Here is a 14,183-nt window from a genome sequence, read left to right as displayed (position 1 = left end):
ATGCAGACACACTTTTCCGATTTGGGTTCCATCTTTTCAGGCTGAAACTTCTTTGACATAAGCATCACATCCCCAAACTTTAAGAAACGACAACTTTGCCTTCTTGCCATACCATAGCTCATATGGTGTCATCTCAACGGATTTTGATGGTGACCTATTTAAAGTGAATGCAGCTGTCTCCAATGTATAGCCCCAAAATAATAACGACAAATCGGTAAGAGACATCATAGAACGCACCATATCAAATAAACTACGATTACGACGGTCGGACACACCATTGCGATGTGGTGTGCTACGCGGTGTCAATTGTGAAATAATTCCACATTGTCTTAAGTGAGCACCAAACTTGTAACTCAGATACTCACCTCCTTGATCAGATCATAGGAATCTGATCTTCTTGTTACGATGATTTTCAACTTCGCTCCAAAGTTGCTTGAACTTTTCAAACATTTCAGACTTCTGCTTCGTCAAGTAAATATAACCATACCTACTCAAATCATCAGTGAAGGTGAGAAAATAACGTTATCCACTGTGCGCATCTATGCTCATCGGTCCGCACACGTTAGTATGTATGATCTCCAACAAGTCACTTGCATGCTCCATTGTTCCGAAGAACGAAGTCTTAGTCATCTTGCCCATGAGACATGGTTCGCGTGTGTCAAGTGATTCAAAATCAAGTGACTCCAAAAGTCCACCAGCATGGAGTTTCTTCATGCATTTTACACCAATATGACCTAAGCGATAGTGCCACAAGAAAGTGGTGCTATCATTATTAACTCTAGATCTTTTGGTCTCAATGTTATGGAGATGAGTGTCATCACTATCGAGATTCAATATGAACAAACCCCTCACATTGGGTGCATGACCATAAAAGGTATTACTCATATAAATAGAACAACCATTATTCTCTGACTTAAATGAGTAACCGTCTCGCAATAAAGAAGATCCAGATATAATGTTCATGCTCAATGCGGGTACTAAATAACAATTATTTAAGTTCGTCACTAATCCCGATAGTAACTGAAGTGAGATTGTGCCGATGGTGATCGCATCAACCTTGGAACCATTTCCCACGCGCATCGTCACTTCATCCTTCGCCAGCCTTCGTTTATTCCGTAGTTGTGGCGCTCCGCCTGATTACCACTATAGCCAGACGGTCGCCGCACATACCAGCCCAGGAAATCACTCTGGCATGCACATTTACAACACGTATCATGAACATAGGCATTTCTATTAACGAATATGATAGTTTTACATGATGAACTACTAGGGTGATGGCGGTGGGGAAAAGCTCTATCTAAGGCAGCACGGTCCTGGTGCGGCTCCAATCCACAGGGATCTGCCTCAGTTACGCTCCTAGCCCGCAAACGCTCTGTCTCCTTGGCGACAAACGACGGATCCTTATGTGAACCTGGCCACGTTAAAAGCCGCTGAGTACTTTTGAATGTACTTGCAAGCAAACCAAACTAACAAATACACTAAGCAAAGCAATCCATTGGTATTCAAGCATGTAATGGTTAGTAGAACAATATTAAACATCATGACATAGCAGACTTATCTAGCAATATCAGTTATCAAGGTATAACAGAGTTATCTAGCAAGCTAACTTCTAAAGTTAATGCGATGAAGTAAAGCATATTATATAAATGATTTATACTCCGACTATTCTCAGGATCCAGTCTGAATCTGATCCAAATCCAATCCAACTCATGTGGTCATCCGACCACTCATCTCATAGCCATCCCATGGCTAACATGTCCTATACCGGACATCTTCCGATGTCTACACTAGACGGGTTCTTCCATCATTATCATCACTCTTACGGTTGATCACCTTACTGAGGTTTGGTCGGGCTGTCCAATACCGTGGACTCGGCTATTCGAATAGATTTGACACTCTGCAGAGGTTGCGCACTTTACCAACACTATGGAGCACTGACCTCGTGATCCCATTCGGGTGGACCAACATTACTCCAACGAAACTTGCCTGAACCGTGACCCTCGCATCGTACCACTGCAACCACTCTCCTCTGGAGTCTTGCCCTGGGTGGCCCTGTGTCCTGATGACGCCTACCACCGTCGTGGCCAAACAAAATTGTCCCAACCGGAGACAGGACCAACTCAACTTAACTGGGCTCACAGGGTTATCATCGCCTACCTGATCAGGGTAGCACGCGTGCATAACCTTCCCTATTTGGAGGTACCGATGAGAGAGATCACGCGAACAACTCAAGTAACGGCCGTCCCATATCGGCAAATGTGGTTGAGCGGATAAGCCCAGACAGGTGACTCGAGATCAACTCATTAGGTTTAAATTTATCAATCTGTTTATCAAGCTTGGCTACTTAGCAACAATAACCCATCATGATAATAGTGATGAATGCAATAGCAATGATAGGAATACTACATACTATTTCTATATCATGAACCATTAATACCACATGATGTGAATAGGAAATTATTACTTCACAGGTTTTATCTATAACTGAGATCCTCGGAACCCTCGCATAAACTCGGCAAATAAATCGGTAGTCACCAGAATGGTTGTTACACACATATCTGGGGCATTACCGGAATAACTCAACCCTGGCTCAAAACGGCTGGAAAGTAGCACACAGCATGAGGCGGTGTTGATAAGAAGAATGTAGCAGTTCCCAAAGACGGCCGAAGCACAGCTCAGAGCATAGGGTCACCGCCACGAAGAGAAATGCAACAGTTGTCCGTGACGGCCGAAAAGCTGCGCAGAACACGGGACAGCTGCTGACAAAAGAAATATAAAATTGGCATCAACCCCGGACGGCCGAAAGCAGCTCAAACTCAGGCGTGGTGCCGTCATCGAAGAAAATGCGAGCAAGGGTTCGTCATCATCTCATACAACGCATTACTATACACTTGGACATAAGCATATTGAAATAAATATGCAATAACATCATAGAGCAAAGCTTGAGGGCATATATTAGATGGTCGGCTTGCCTAGTGTTGAAGAATACTCCTGGAAAAGGTGTCGAGAGCCCACAGAAAGGATCGCCGGATACCCCTCTCTCTTGAGGGGGGCTGATTGGAAACAAGGGCAAAATGGTCATTTTCACAGTGTCACCACCTTCTGAAAATAATACCAACATGACGGACTCGACGAGACGAAGACGTGGGCTTTGGAATCAACCCAATCGGAGTCTCGAGCATAAAGATACAAGCCCTTTTCTGTCAGGGACCTATCTGCAAAAATAATATTTCCACAAGGGTCCCTGGCAGCTTAGCGAGTCGCGCACTTTGGAAGAGTATGCTTTCCCTTAGGGAAAGCGTAACCCTTGCCGGGCCGCTTCCACTTACTCCAGCTGGCGGTTGCTCTCTCACCGACAGGTGGGGCCGGGGCCCACCTGTCAGGTCCCCTTCTTCTCTCTCCTCTCTCTCCTTCTATCTTCTTCAACCTTCCGCTCGTGCCTGCGAGGCAGGGAGAGGGCGCTGGCGCCGGCGCTCACCAGGGTGGCTCCGGCCACCCCCGACCAAGCGGAGGCCACCAAAGGGCCCGCCGGTGAGCGACTCTTCCATTCATGGCGTTCGCAGCCCGTGGGGAGGGCCTGGTGGCGCGGCGGCCACGGCTCGGCTCCGACGAGATTCCGGCGACCGGAGGGTTCCCGGAGCAAGCGAAGGTGGGGAACAGGCTCCTTGGGTCACGGCGCACTCGATGGTGGGCTCGAACAGAGCCGGGGACGGCCGGAGAGAGGGTCGCGGCGCGGAGGCCGAGGGGAACGACGGCGGCCTTCGGCCAGGGAGTAACAGGGGACTCTAGGGCGCTTAGGAAGGGCTTGGGAGGATGCTGGCGAGGAGGGCAAGCTCGGAGGCAACTTAAATAGGCTCGGGGGAAGGCCCTAGACATCTCTCGCCGGCAACCGAAGCTCCAGGAAGATGGGCATTGCTCCAGTGGTCGACAGACACGTCCATGGCAAGGAAGAGAGGAGAGGAAATGACCGCACGAGCACGGTCTAGTTAATAGACATGGATGTGACGCGAGAGGAGGAGGAAACGGATGAGGCCGAGGGCCCAAATGCACAGAGCTTGCATTTCACGTGCTCTACCGGTGGTCACCACATGCACCACCCCCTCTATCACTTTCCTTCGTGACCAATCATGTCCAACAACTTCCTCACTTCTCAAAAGGATGAGATCAAGTTCTGGAATGAGCTGGGAGGCTCTAGGGTAAGAGAGACTTGCACAAACATGATCTGACAGCAACCTGTTTGTGATCTATTTTGGTATATTGGCTAAATAGAACATGCTGATTTTTGGTGTGTCGAAATGATAAACTAAGATGAGTGCCTTGGAAAATTTCCAGGACAAACAACCCATCCTAGCTAGCACTTCCTTCACAAACCAACAGTTGGTCCAGAAACTAGAATTTGAAGCTGGGCTCAAATGGCTAAATGGATTTAGCTCAAACTTGGGGGAAGATGATGATTTGAATATCTGAAGATGCTATAAAACATTCAGCTCATTTGGGAATGGCTACATGGTACTTCCTTCACAAAGCTTCCAAATAGGCAGAAACTTAGGAGAATTTCTTGGACAACATTGAAGAAAGGGATGGAGCTGATTTTTGGTATTCATTGATGATTTAAAAATATAAACCACCATGAAAAGTTTCATCTCAAGGAGATCAAGGAATAGAGCACTTCCTTTGCAAATTTCCCAACTGGACAGAATTTGCAATTTGATGTGGTGCTCACAATTTGAAATATGGGCTTGGGATTTTGATGGAAATGGGGAAGATATAGATAGGAGAATCTCCACAATTTATTTGGGATTTTTCCTAGCTACCAAAATGGTAGTTCCTTTAGAAAGTGCCCAAAATGCAATATTGGCTTTAAATAGGAAAATGCAATTTTTCTTTATTCTATGATGGCCAATATTTTATGGGAGCTCGATATGATGAGAAATAATATCTCTATAAGTTTTCATGAGCATTGGAGATGGATAGCTATTTTCCTGGATTTAATTCCTTCAACTGGGAGAAAAAGGAATTAATTATAAATCAAAAATATTGCAAATGACTTATCAATATTTTTGCATATCCAGGGTTTAAAGATAGGGGATGATCATTAGGAAAAGGTCTGGGAGGCAACAGGGCAAAAGAAATTGGGGTTCTTTTGAAACAGGAGAGATCAGGGTTTCCGTTCCGGCAATTCAGAAGGTAGGGCTTTGACGGCAAAACCCCGAGAAGATATCTTGGATGGAAAGGCTAGACTGGGGCGAATTTTTGGGAAGGCGCGGCTAGATGACCATCTTCACATACCCAGGGTGAAAGAAATCCTATAACATCGAGAAAAAGACGGGTGTCAAATCCCGCAAATGAAAAAAATCAGGGAGCGAAAACCACGGTGTTAGAAACCTACCCCCTTAAGAAAATCTCGTCCTTGGGATTTCCAGGCTTACCTCCCGGGGAAGGGGGGCTTACCTGAGTGCGACATGGATCCATCAGTTGTCCTGCCTTCATGGATTCTCTGACTTTATAGCTGTCTCTTCAAAGGGACCACGTGTCGTATCAACAAACATCGTAGTTCCACGGACTGGAAGTATTTGCTTCGGGCTTTATTGTAAGGCTTCAGATCCTAGATGTCATGGGTAATTCATCCTTTCCTGGTACCAGGCTCATGTACACGCATGTCCTCGAGTGAATGGGAGTGGCTTTTTGCCATGTCAGAATGTTCAGTCTGGGTGTGTGTTTCGTATTGGTGTTTCTTGCTGCCTCAAGCATTTTGACATTGTCCTTAGGTGATCCATGACTCCAGGAATCAACATGACTAAGCTATTGCTGCTATATCCTTGACTGAAACGTCACGCAAGATCACAAAATAATCGTAGACAGTAATCCCTGTCATGCTGTCTACGAGCTATTGTTGTCGATGCGCTTTGAACCATTTGATCTTAATGTCTCGTTCAAACTCTATTGCTCGTGAGGATGGCTCTGTCATATATGGTCTCTGCAGTCCTTGTTGTGATCACGGGGATGGGCATAGTATGCCTATCACTTGGTGTATCTTTTTAGGGCATAGCTTCTTGTCTGGGTTGATGGCCCATATTCATGACGGGTGCGGCAAACTCACTTGCGACCGTAAGTAGAACATTGATGTGGCCGCATATGCAAGAGCCTGACAAACACTAGTAATACTCCTCTGTCTATGAAGTTGTATCGTGTTGACCGCCTCGGAGGTTGTATGCTCACAACTTCTTTGGTCTTGAGGACTCCTTCGACGTACTTTTCTTGTTACGTCAACACCATTCCTTGATTGTTTTCCCTGAGCGCTGGCTTGTTCTCACAACTTACTCTTGTGTATCTCGTAGGGGTTGCGGTGCTCATATTCTTGTTTTCAACATTGGGTTGTTGTTTCTCTGACATAGTTATTCCCGTGCATGAGTGGCTCTCATGAACTGATTCACTAGACTGGATGTTCACAGCATATGCAAGTGTAGGATAGATCCTTCCATCATGATTGGGTTCTGAGGCGAATATGCGTACCGGCTAGTTCTTGCTTTTGACAAGCTTGTTGTCGGCACAATGCCGTGTTGGAGAAGACTCAATTCTTTATACTCGAAACTTTTGCTAGAGTAGCATGTTGAACAAGGCCGGTTATCATACCTCAAATCTTTCCTTCATGTGGCTTGCTGTGGAAGGTCGGGTTCCTTATGCCAGAAGCTTTTCGGGGTAGCATGTTATGGAAGATGGGAGTGTCGTATCCCATAAGAATCTTTAACCGAGTGGCGTATCGAGACGGTATGGTACCATAAGCTCTTTTTGGTAGCTTGTGGGGGAAGGCTAGGTTACTTATTCCAGAAGCCTTTTGTTAAGACGTGTCGTTAGATCTAGGGCTGGTTCTGGCTTCCTTTTGAATTATCCGGAATTTTACCCATAACAGAGCCACAACTTGATATATGCCATACCATGACTGAGGATATTCCATTGGTCATGCACATCGCTTGTCCTTCTGCTGGTCTGGTTATTGTTGTTGTAAAGGTTGCATGACTGGTGCATACCTCATGTGGCAATTGATTCGGAAGGCCATATGTTCAAACCAGGTGTTGCCGATAACAAGCAATTGATGGATAATTCCATCTGGTTCAGCTGAGCTTCCAAGCATGTTGGGTGCTTCTTGATTCGGACAACCGTGAACTTATCCATATTCCTTGCAAACCTTGTTCACATTGTCGAGAAACTTTTATATTTGCACCGATGAGCTTCAAGATTTTCCTTGAAATTTGTACCAACGTACCGGAGTTTTGTTGCTACTCTTGGCTCATTCGCATGCTTGAAATATGTCCTTGGTGGGTGATAAATGATTCTTCGGTCCATGGGGAAAAGACTCAGGGTTTACCCTACTCACTGGAATAGTCTTTCTATCGCGGACTCAATAATTTGTCCTTACTGAGGTTCATTCTTGGTAGCTTTCCTGAATGCTTCCTCGGGTATGATCGGTTCTGAGGCCAACCCGCTTGGGTATATTTTGGCCTTGTCTGTTGCACACGATTCTGCTTCTGTCCCATTCTTCATTCTTGACAGATCCGGTGGCAATGTTTTGAATATCATGAAGTTGGCATGTCTTGACTTTGGTTGAAATGGGGATTATTGGGTATTATCCCGGTTGCATGCTCATCTTCTTAGACAACTCTTGCATATGGATCCAGTCGGAGCAGAAAAACTAAACCGACGAAAGAAACGGGAATCGCGAAAAACCAAAAACTAAATAAAGCTCAAGTGTTGTGGTCCTTAAACATGGCCAATGATTCACTAGTATAACTAATACAACGCACTTGAGGCATCTCTAAGGATTTAGAAGTGAAACCACACAATGCTCCTGGTAGCACTCGTGTCAAGATCCTACTGCTTCCCTAGAGAGCATCACACTGAACGCAGGACCATAGCCAAAGTGGCTTAGTCAACGTTCCTAAGGTTGTTGAGGAGAGATAGAATTTATAAGCGTTTCCCAAAGGAAACTAGAGTAAGGAGAGAAATGTCATGACTAGCAAGCAGGGGTAAGGATATCTGGTTTACCTAGGGTCTCAGGGCTCATGGGTCGTTGCCGGGTGCGAGTATTTCACACCGGAGGCAAGGGCCACGATAGTTGGGGTCTGATGGAGCCGAAAACCTATGGGGCTGCCTTATGATCAATAGTAGCCATGCCAAGTGGCAAAGATGGTTGAAATCCATCTGGGCTTTCTACTGAACATAAGACAGTGAGGTCTGGCTAGGGTAACCTATAGTCAGCCTGGATGCTCTGATACCATTCGTTGTGGCGCTCCGCCTTATTACCACTATAGCCAGACGGTCGCCGCACATACCAGCCCAGGAAATCACTCGCGCACGCACGTTTACAATAGGTATCATGAACATAGGCATTTCTATTAACGAATATGGGAGTTTTACATGATGAACTACAACGGTGATGGCAGTGGGGAAAGCTCTATCTAAGGCATCACGGTCCTGGTGCGGCTCTAATACAGAGGGATCTGACTCGGTTACGCTCCTAGCCCGCAAACGCTCTGTCTCCTTGGCGACGAACGATGGATCCTTATGTGAACCTGGCCACGTTAAAAGCTGATGAGTACTTTTGAATGTACTCGCAAGCAAACCCAACTAACATATACACTAAGCAAAGCAATCCATGGTATTCAAGCATGTAATGGTTACTAGAACAATATTAATCATCATGACATAGCATACTTATCTAGCAATATCAGTTATCAAGGTATAACAGAGTTATCTAGCAAGCTAACTTCTAAAGTTAATGCGATGAAGTCAAGCATATTAGATAAATGATTTATACTCCGACTATTCTCATGATCGAGTCTGAATCTGATCCAAATCCAATCCAACTCATGTGGTCATCTGACCACTCATCTAATAGCCATCCCATGGCTAACATTTCATATACCGGACATCTTCCGATGTCTACACCAGACGGGTTCTTCCATCATTATTATCACTCTTACGGTTGATCACCTTACTGAGGTTTGGTCGGGCTGTCTGCTACGATAACAAAAGACCTTCCCTGGCAACGGCGCCAGGAATCCTTCTGCTACGGGCTACGCCTATAGGGACTTCCTTGGCAAGTATGCAAAGGATCCCCCCGCGGCCTTGGAGCCTTGCGTTGGTGTTCCCTCGAAGCAGAAAGGGTGATGTAGCACAGCGGCAGTAAGTATTTCCCTTAGTTTGAGAACCAAGGTATAAATCCAGTAGGAGGATCGCGTCAAGTCACAAGTACCTGCACAAACACAAAGAGCTTGCACCCAACGCTATGAAGGGGTTGTCAATCCCTTATAGATTGTTTGCAAAGTGAGAACTGAAAGCAAAAAGTAAACAAAGCGAAGTAAAAGTAAAAGTGGAGACGATAGTTGTGAATAGACCCGGGGGCCATAGTGTTCACTAGTGGCTTCTCTCATGAAAGCAAGTAGACGGTGGGTGAACGAATTACTGTCGAGCAATTGATAGAACCGCACAAAGTCATGACGTTATCTATGGCAATGATCATATCTATAGGCATCACGTCCAAAACAAGTAGATCGATACTTTCTGCATCTACTACTATTACTCCACACGTCGACCGCTATCCAGCATGCATCTAGTGTATTGAGTTCATAAGAACAGAGTAACGCCTTAAGCAAGATGACATGATGTAGATGGACAATCTCAAATCTATGATGAAAGCCCATCTTGTTACCCTTGATGGCAACAACACGATGCGTGCCTTGCTGCCCCTTCTGTCACTGGGAAAGGTCACCGCATGGTATGAACCCAAAACCAAGCACTTCTCCCATTGCAAGAATCATAGATCTAGTTGGCCAAACAAAAACCCAAGACTCGGAGAGACTTACAAGGATATCAAATCATGCATATAAGAAATCAGCAAAGACTCAAATATAAATCATAGATAATCTGATCACAAATCCACAATTCATCGATCTCGACAAACACACCGCCAAAGAGGATTACATCGGATAGATCTCCATGAAGATCATGGAGAACTTTGTATTTAAGATCCAAGAGAGAGAAGAAGCCATCTAGCTACTAACTACGGACCCGTAGGTCTGAAGTGGACTACTCACGAGTCATTGGAGAGGCGATGATGTTGATGTAGAAGCCCTCCAGCTCCCAAGTCCCCTCCGTCAGGGCACCGGGAAGGATCTCCAGATGAGATCTCGCGGAAACGGAAGCTTGCGGCGGCGGAAAAGTGTTTTCGTGGATGCCCTGATTTTTTCTGGGATTTTAGGGAATTTATAGGCCAAAGAGCTAGGGGTGGGGAGCACCAGGGAGGCCACAAGCCTGGTCACCGCGGCCCCCCTGGCCGCGGACTCAGGGCTTGTGGGCTCCCTCTGGGCCTCCTGCCTTGGCCCTGAAGTCCCCCGATCTTCTTCTGTTCTGGAAAAATTTCTTTCGGGGATTTTATTCCGTTTGGACTCCGTTCCAAAATCAGATCTGAAAAGAGTCAAAAACACAGAAAAAACAGGAACTGGCCCTTGGCACTTAATTAATAAGTTAGTCCCAAAAAAGATATAAAAGGTATATAAAACATCCAAAGTTGACAAGATAACAACATGAAACCATCAAAAATTGTAGATACGATTGAGACGTATCACTGTCCAATACCGTAGACTCGGCTATTCGAATAGATTTGACACTCTACATAGGTTGCACACTTTACCCACACTATGGAGCACTGACCTCGTGATCCCGTTCGGGTGGACCAGCATTACTCCAACGAAACTTGCCTGAACCATGACCCTCTCATCGTACCATCGGCAACCACTCTCCTCTGGAGTCTTGCCCTGGGTGGCCCTGTGTCCTCATGACATATGTGTCCTCATGACATATGTGTCCTCATGACACCTGCCACCGTCGTGGCCAAAATAAACTGTCCCAACCCGGGACGGGCCCAACTCAACTTAACTGGGCTCACAGGTTTATCCGCCTACCTGATCAGGGTAGCGCGCGTGCATAACCCTCCCTCTTTGGAGGTACCGGTGAGAGCGATCACGCGAACAGCTCAAGTCACGGCCATCCCATATCGGCAAATGTGGTTGCATGGATAAGCCCACACAAGTGACTCGAGATCAACTCATTAGGTTTAATTTATCAATCTGTTTATCAAGCTTGGCTACTTAGCAACAATAACCCATCATGATAATAGCGATGAATGCAATAGCAATGATAAGAATACTACAGACTATTGCAAAGGATTCCCCCGCGGCCTTGGAGCCTTGCTTTGGTGTTCCCTTGAAGCGGAAAGGGTGATATAGCACTGCGGCGGAAAGTATTTCCCTCAGTTTGAGAACCAAGGTATCAATCCAGTAGGAGGATCGCGTCAAGTCACAAGTACCTGCACAAACACAAAGAGCTTGCACCCAACGCAATGAAGGGGTTGTCAATCCCTTATAGATTGTTTGCAAAGTGAGAACTGAAAGCAAAAAGTAAACAAAGCAAAGTAAAAGTAAAAGTGGAGACGATAGTTGTGAATAGACCCGGGGGCCGTATTGTTCACTAGTGGCTTCTCTCATGAAAGCAAGTAGACGGTGGGTGAACGAATTACTGTCGAACAATTGATAGAACCGCGCAAAGTCATGACGTTATCTATGGCAATGATCATATCTATAGGCATCACGTCCAAAACAAGTAGACCGATACTTTCTGCATCTACTACTATTACTCCACACGTCGACCGCTATCCAGCATGCATCTAGTGTATTGAGTTCATAAGAACAGAGTAACGCCTTAAGCAAGATGACATGATGTGGATGGACAATCTCAAATCTATGATGAAAGCCCATCTTGTTACCCTTGATGGCAACAACACGATGCGTGCCTTGTTGCCCCTTCTGTCACTGGGAAAGGTCACCACATGGTATGAACCCAAAACCAAGCACTTCTCCCATTGCAAGAATCATAGATCTAGTTGGCCAAACAAAACCCAAGACTTGGAGAGACTTACAAAGATATCAAATCATGCATATAAGAAATCAACAAAGACTCAAATATAAATCATAGATAATCTGATCACAAATCCACAATTCATCGGATCTCAACAAACACACCGCCAAAGAGGATTACATCGGATAGATCTCCATGAAGATCATGGAGAACTTTGTATTGAAGATCCAAGAGAGAGAAGAAGCCATCTAGCTACTAACTACGGACCCGTAGGTCTGAAGTGGACTACTCATGAGTCATTGGAGAGGCGATGATGTTGATGTAGAAGCCCTCCAGCTCCAAAGTCCCCTTCGGTAGGGCACTGGGAAGGGTCTCCAGATGAGATCTCGTGGAAACGGAAGCTTGCGGCGGCGAAAAAGTGTTTTCGTGGATGCCCTGATTTTTTCTGGGATTTTGAGGAATTTATAGGCCAAAGAGCTAGGGCACGGGAGCGCCAGGGAGGCCACAAGCCTGGTCGCCGCCCCCCTGGCCGCGGCGTCAGGGCTTGTGGACTCCCTGTGGACCTCCTGCCTTGGCCCTCAAGTCCCTCGATCTTCTTTTGTTCTGGAAAAATTTATTTCGGGGATTTTATTCCATTTGGACTCCGTTCCAAAATCAGATCTGAAAAGAGTCAAAAACACAGAAAAAACAGGAACTCGCACTTGGCAGTTAATTAATATGTTAGTCCCAAAAAAGATATAAAAGGTATATAAAACATCCAAAGTTGACAAGATAACAACATGAAACCATCAAAAATTATAGATACGTTTGAGACGTATCAAGCATCCCCAAGCTTAACTCCTGCTCGTCCTCGAGTAGGGAAGTGATAAAGATTGAATTTTTGATGCTTTCATGCTACCTAGTTTAGATGTCCTTTGTAACTCCTCTTATGTGACGTGAATGTTCAGATCCATTAGATTCAAAACAATAGTTTGCTATTGACGTGGAGACAATAATACTTCAAGCAAACTAGCAAGGTAATCATGAACTTTCAAAATAACAAGGCCAAAAGAAAGTTATCCCTACAAAATCATATAGTCTGGCTATGCTCTATCATCCTTGCACAACAAATTTAAATCATGCACAACCTCGGTATTGGCCAAGTAATTGTTTTCACACCTTTACTTTCTCAAACTTTTTCAACTCTCACGCAATACATGAGCGTGAGCCATGGTTCTAGCACTATAAGTGGAATGGAGTGTGGTGGAGGTCGCAAGGCAAACAAGGAGAAGATGGTCACATTGACTAGGCATACAATAAGCTATGGAGATGCTCATCAATAGATATGAATGTGAAAGAGTAGGGATTGCCATACAAATGATGCACTAGAGATAAGAGTATGTGAAAGCTCTTAAAGAAAACTAGTGGGTGTGCATCCAACTTGCTTGCTCACGAAGACCTAAGGCAATTTTGAGGAAGCCTATCATTGGAATATACAAGCCACGTTATATAATGAAAATTTCCCACTAGCTATATGGTGGTGACAAAACGAGAGACTCTCAATCATGAAGATCATGGTGCTTAATATGAAGCACAAGTGTGGAAAGGAGATAGTATCATTGTCCCTTCTCTCTTTTTCTCTCATTTTTTTTGGTCGGCTCTTTGGCCTCTTTTTTTTATTTTGGTGGGCATCTTTGGCCTCTTTTTGTAAATGTGCTTCGCTGGCCTCTTTTATTTCCTCACATGGGACAATTATCCAACAATGATGATCATCACACTTACAACTCAAAACTTAGAGCAATGATGACTCTATATGGAATGCCTTCGGTAGTGTACTGTGACAATGATCTAGCATGGCATAGACATCAATGGAAACATCATGCTAGCTATCTTATGATCATGCAATGGCAATGTAGAAGCTGATGGCACATGTCATGGTGGTAGTTGCATGGCAATATATCTCGGAATGGCTTTGAAAAAGCCATAGTAGGTAGGTATGGTGGCTGTTTTGAGGGAGGCTATATGGTGGGTTTTGTGCACCGGCGAAAGTTGCACGGCACTAAAGAAGATAGTGATGGTGGAAGGTGAAAGTGCATCTAAACCATGGACTCAACATTAGTCATGAAGAACTCATATACTTGTTGCAAAAGTTGTAGTAGTAATCGAAACAAAGCATTCAACGCATACTCCTAGGGGAAGGGTTCGTAGGTATAAACCATCGCGCGATCCCGACCGCCACACAAAGGATGACAATCAATAGACTAATCATGCTCAGACTTCATCACATAGCG

The sequence above is a fragment of the Hordeum vulgare genome, chromosome 6H (assembly GCF_904849725.1).
Source record: "Hordeum vulgare subsp. vulgare chromosome 6H, MorexV3_pseudomolecules_assembly, whole genome shotgun sequence".
Classification (NCBI taxonomy): Eukaryota; Viridiplantae; Streptophyta; class Magnoliopsida; order Poales; family Poaceae; genus Hordeum; species Hordeum vulgare.
The sequence above is the reverse complement of the archived record's forward strand: the minus strand, read 5'-3'. Positions refer to the sequence as shown.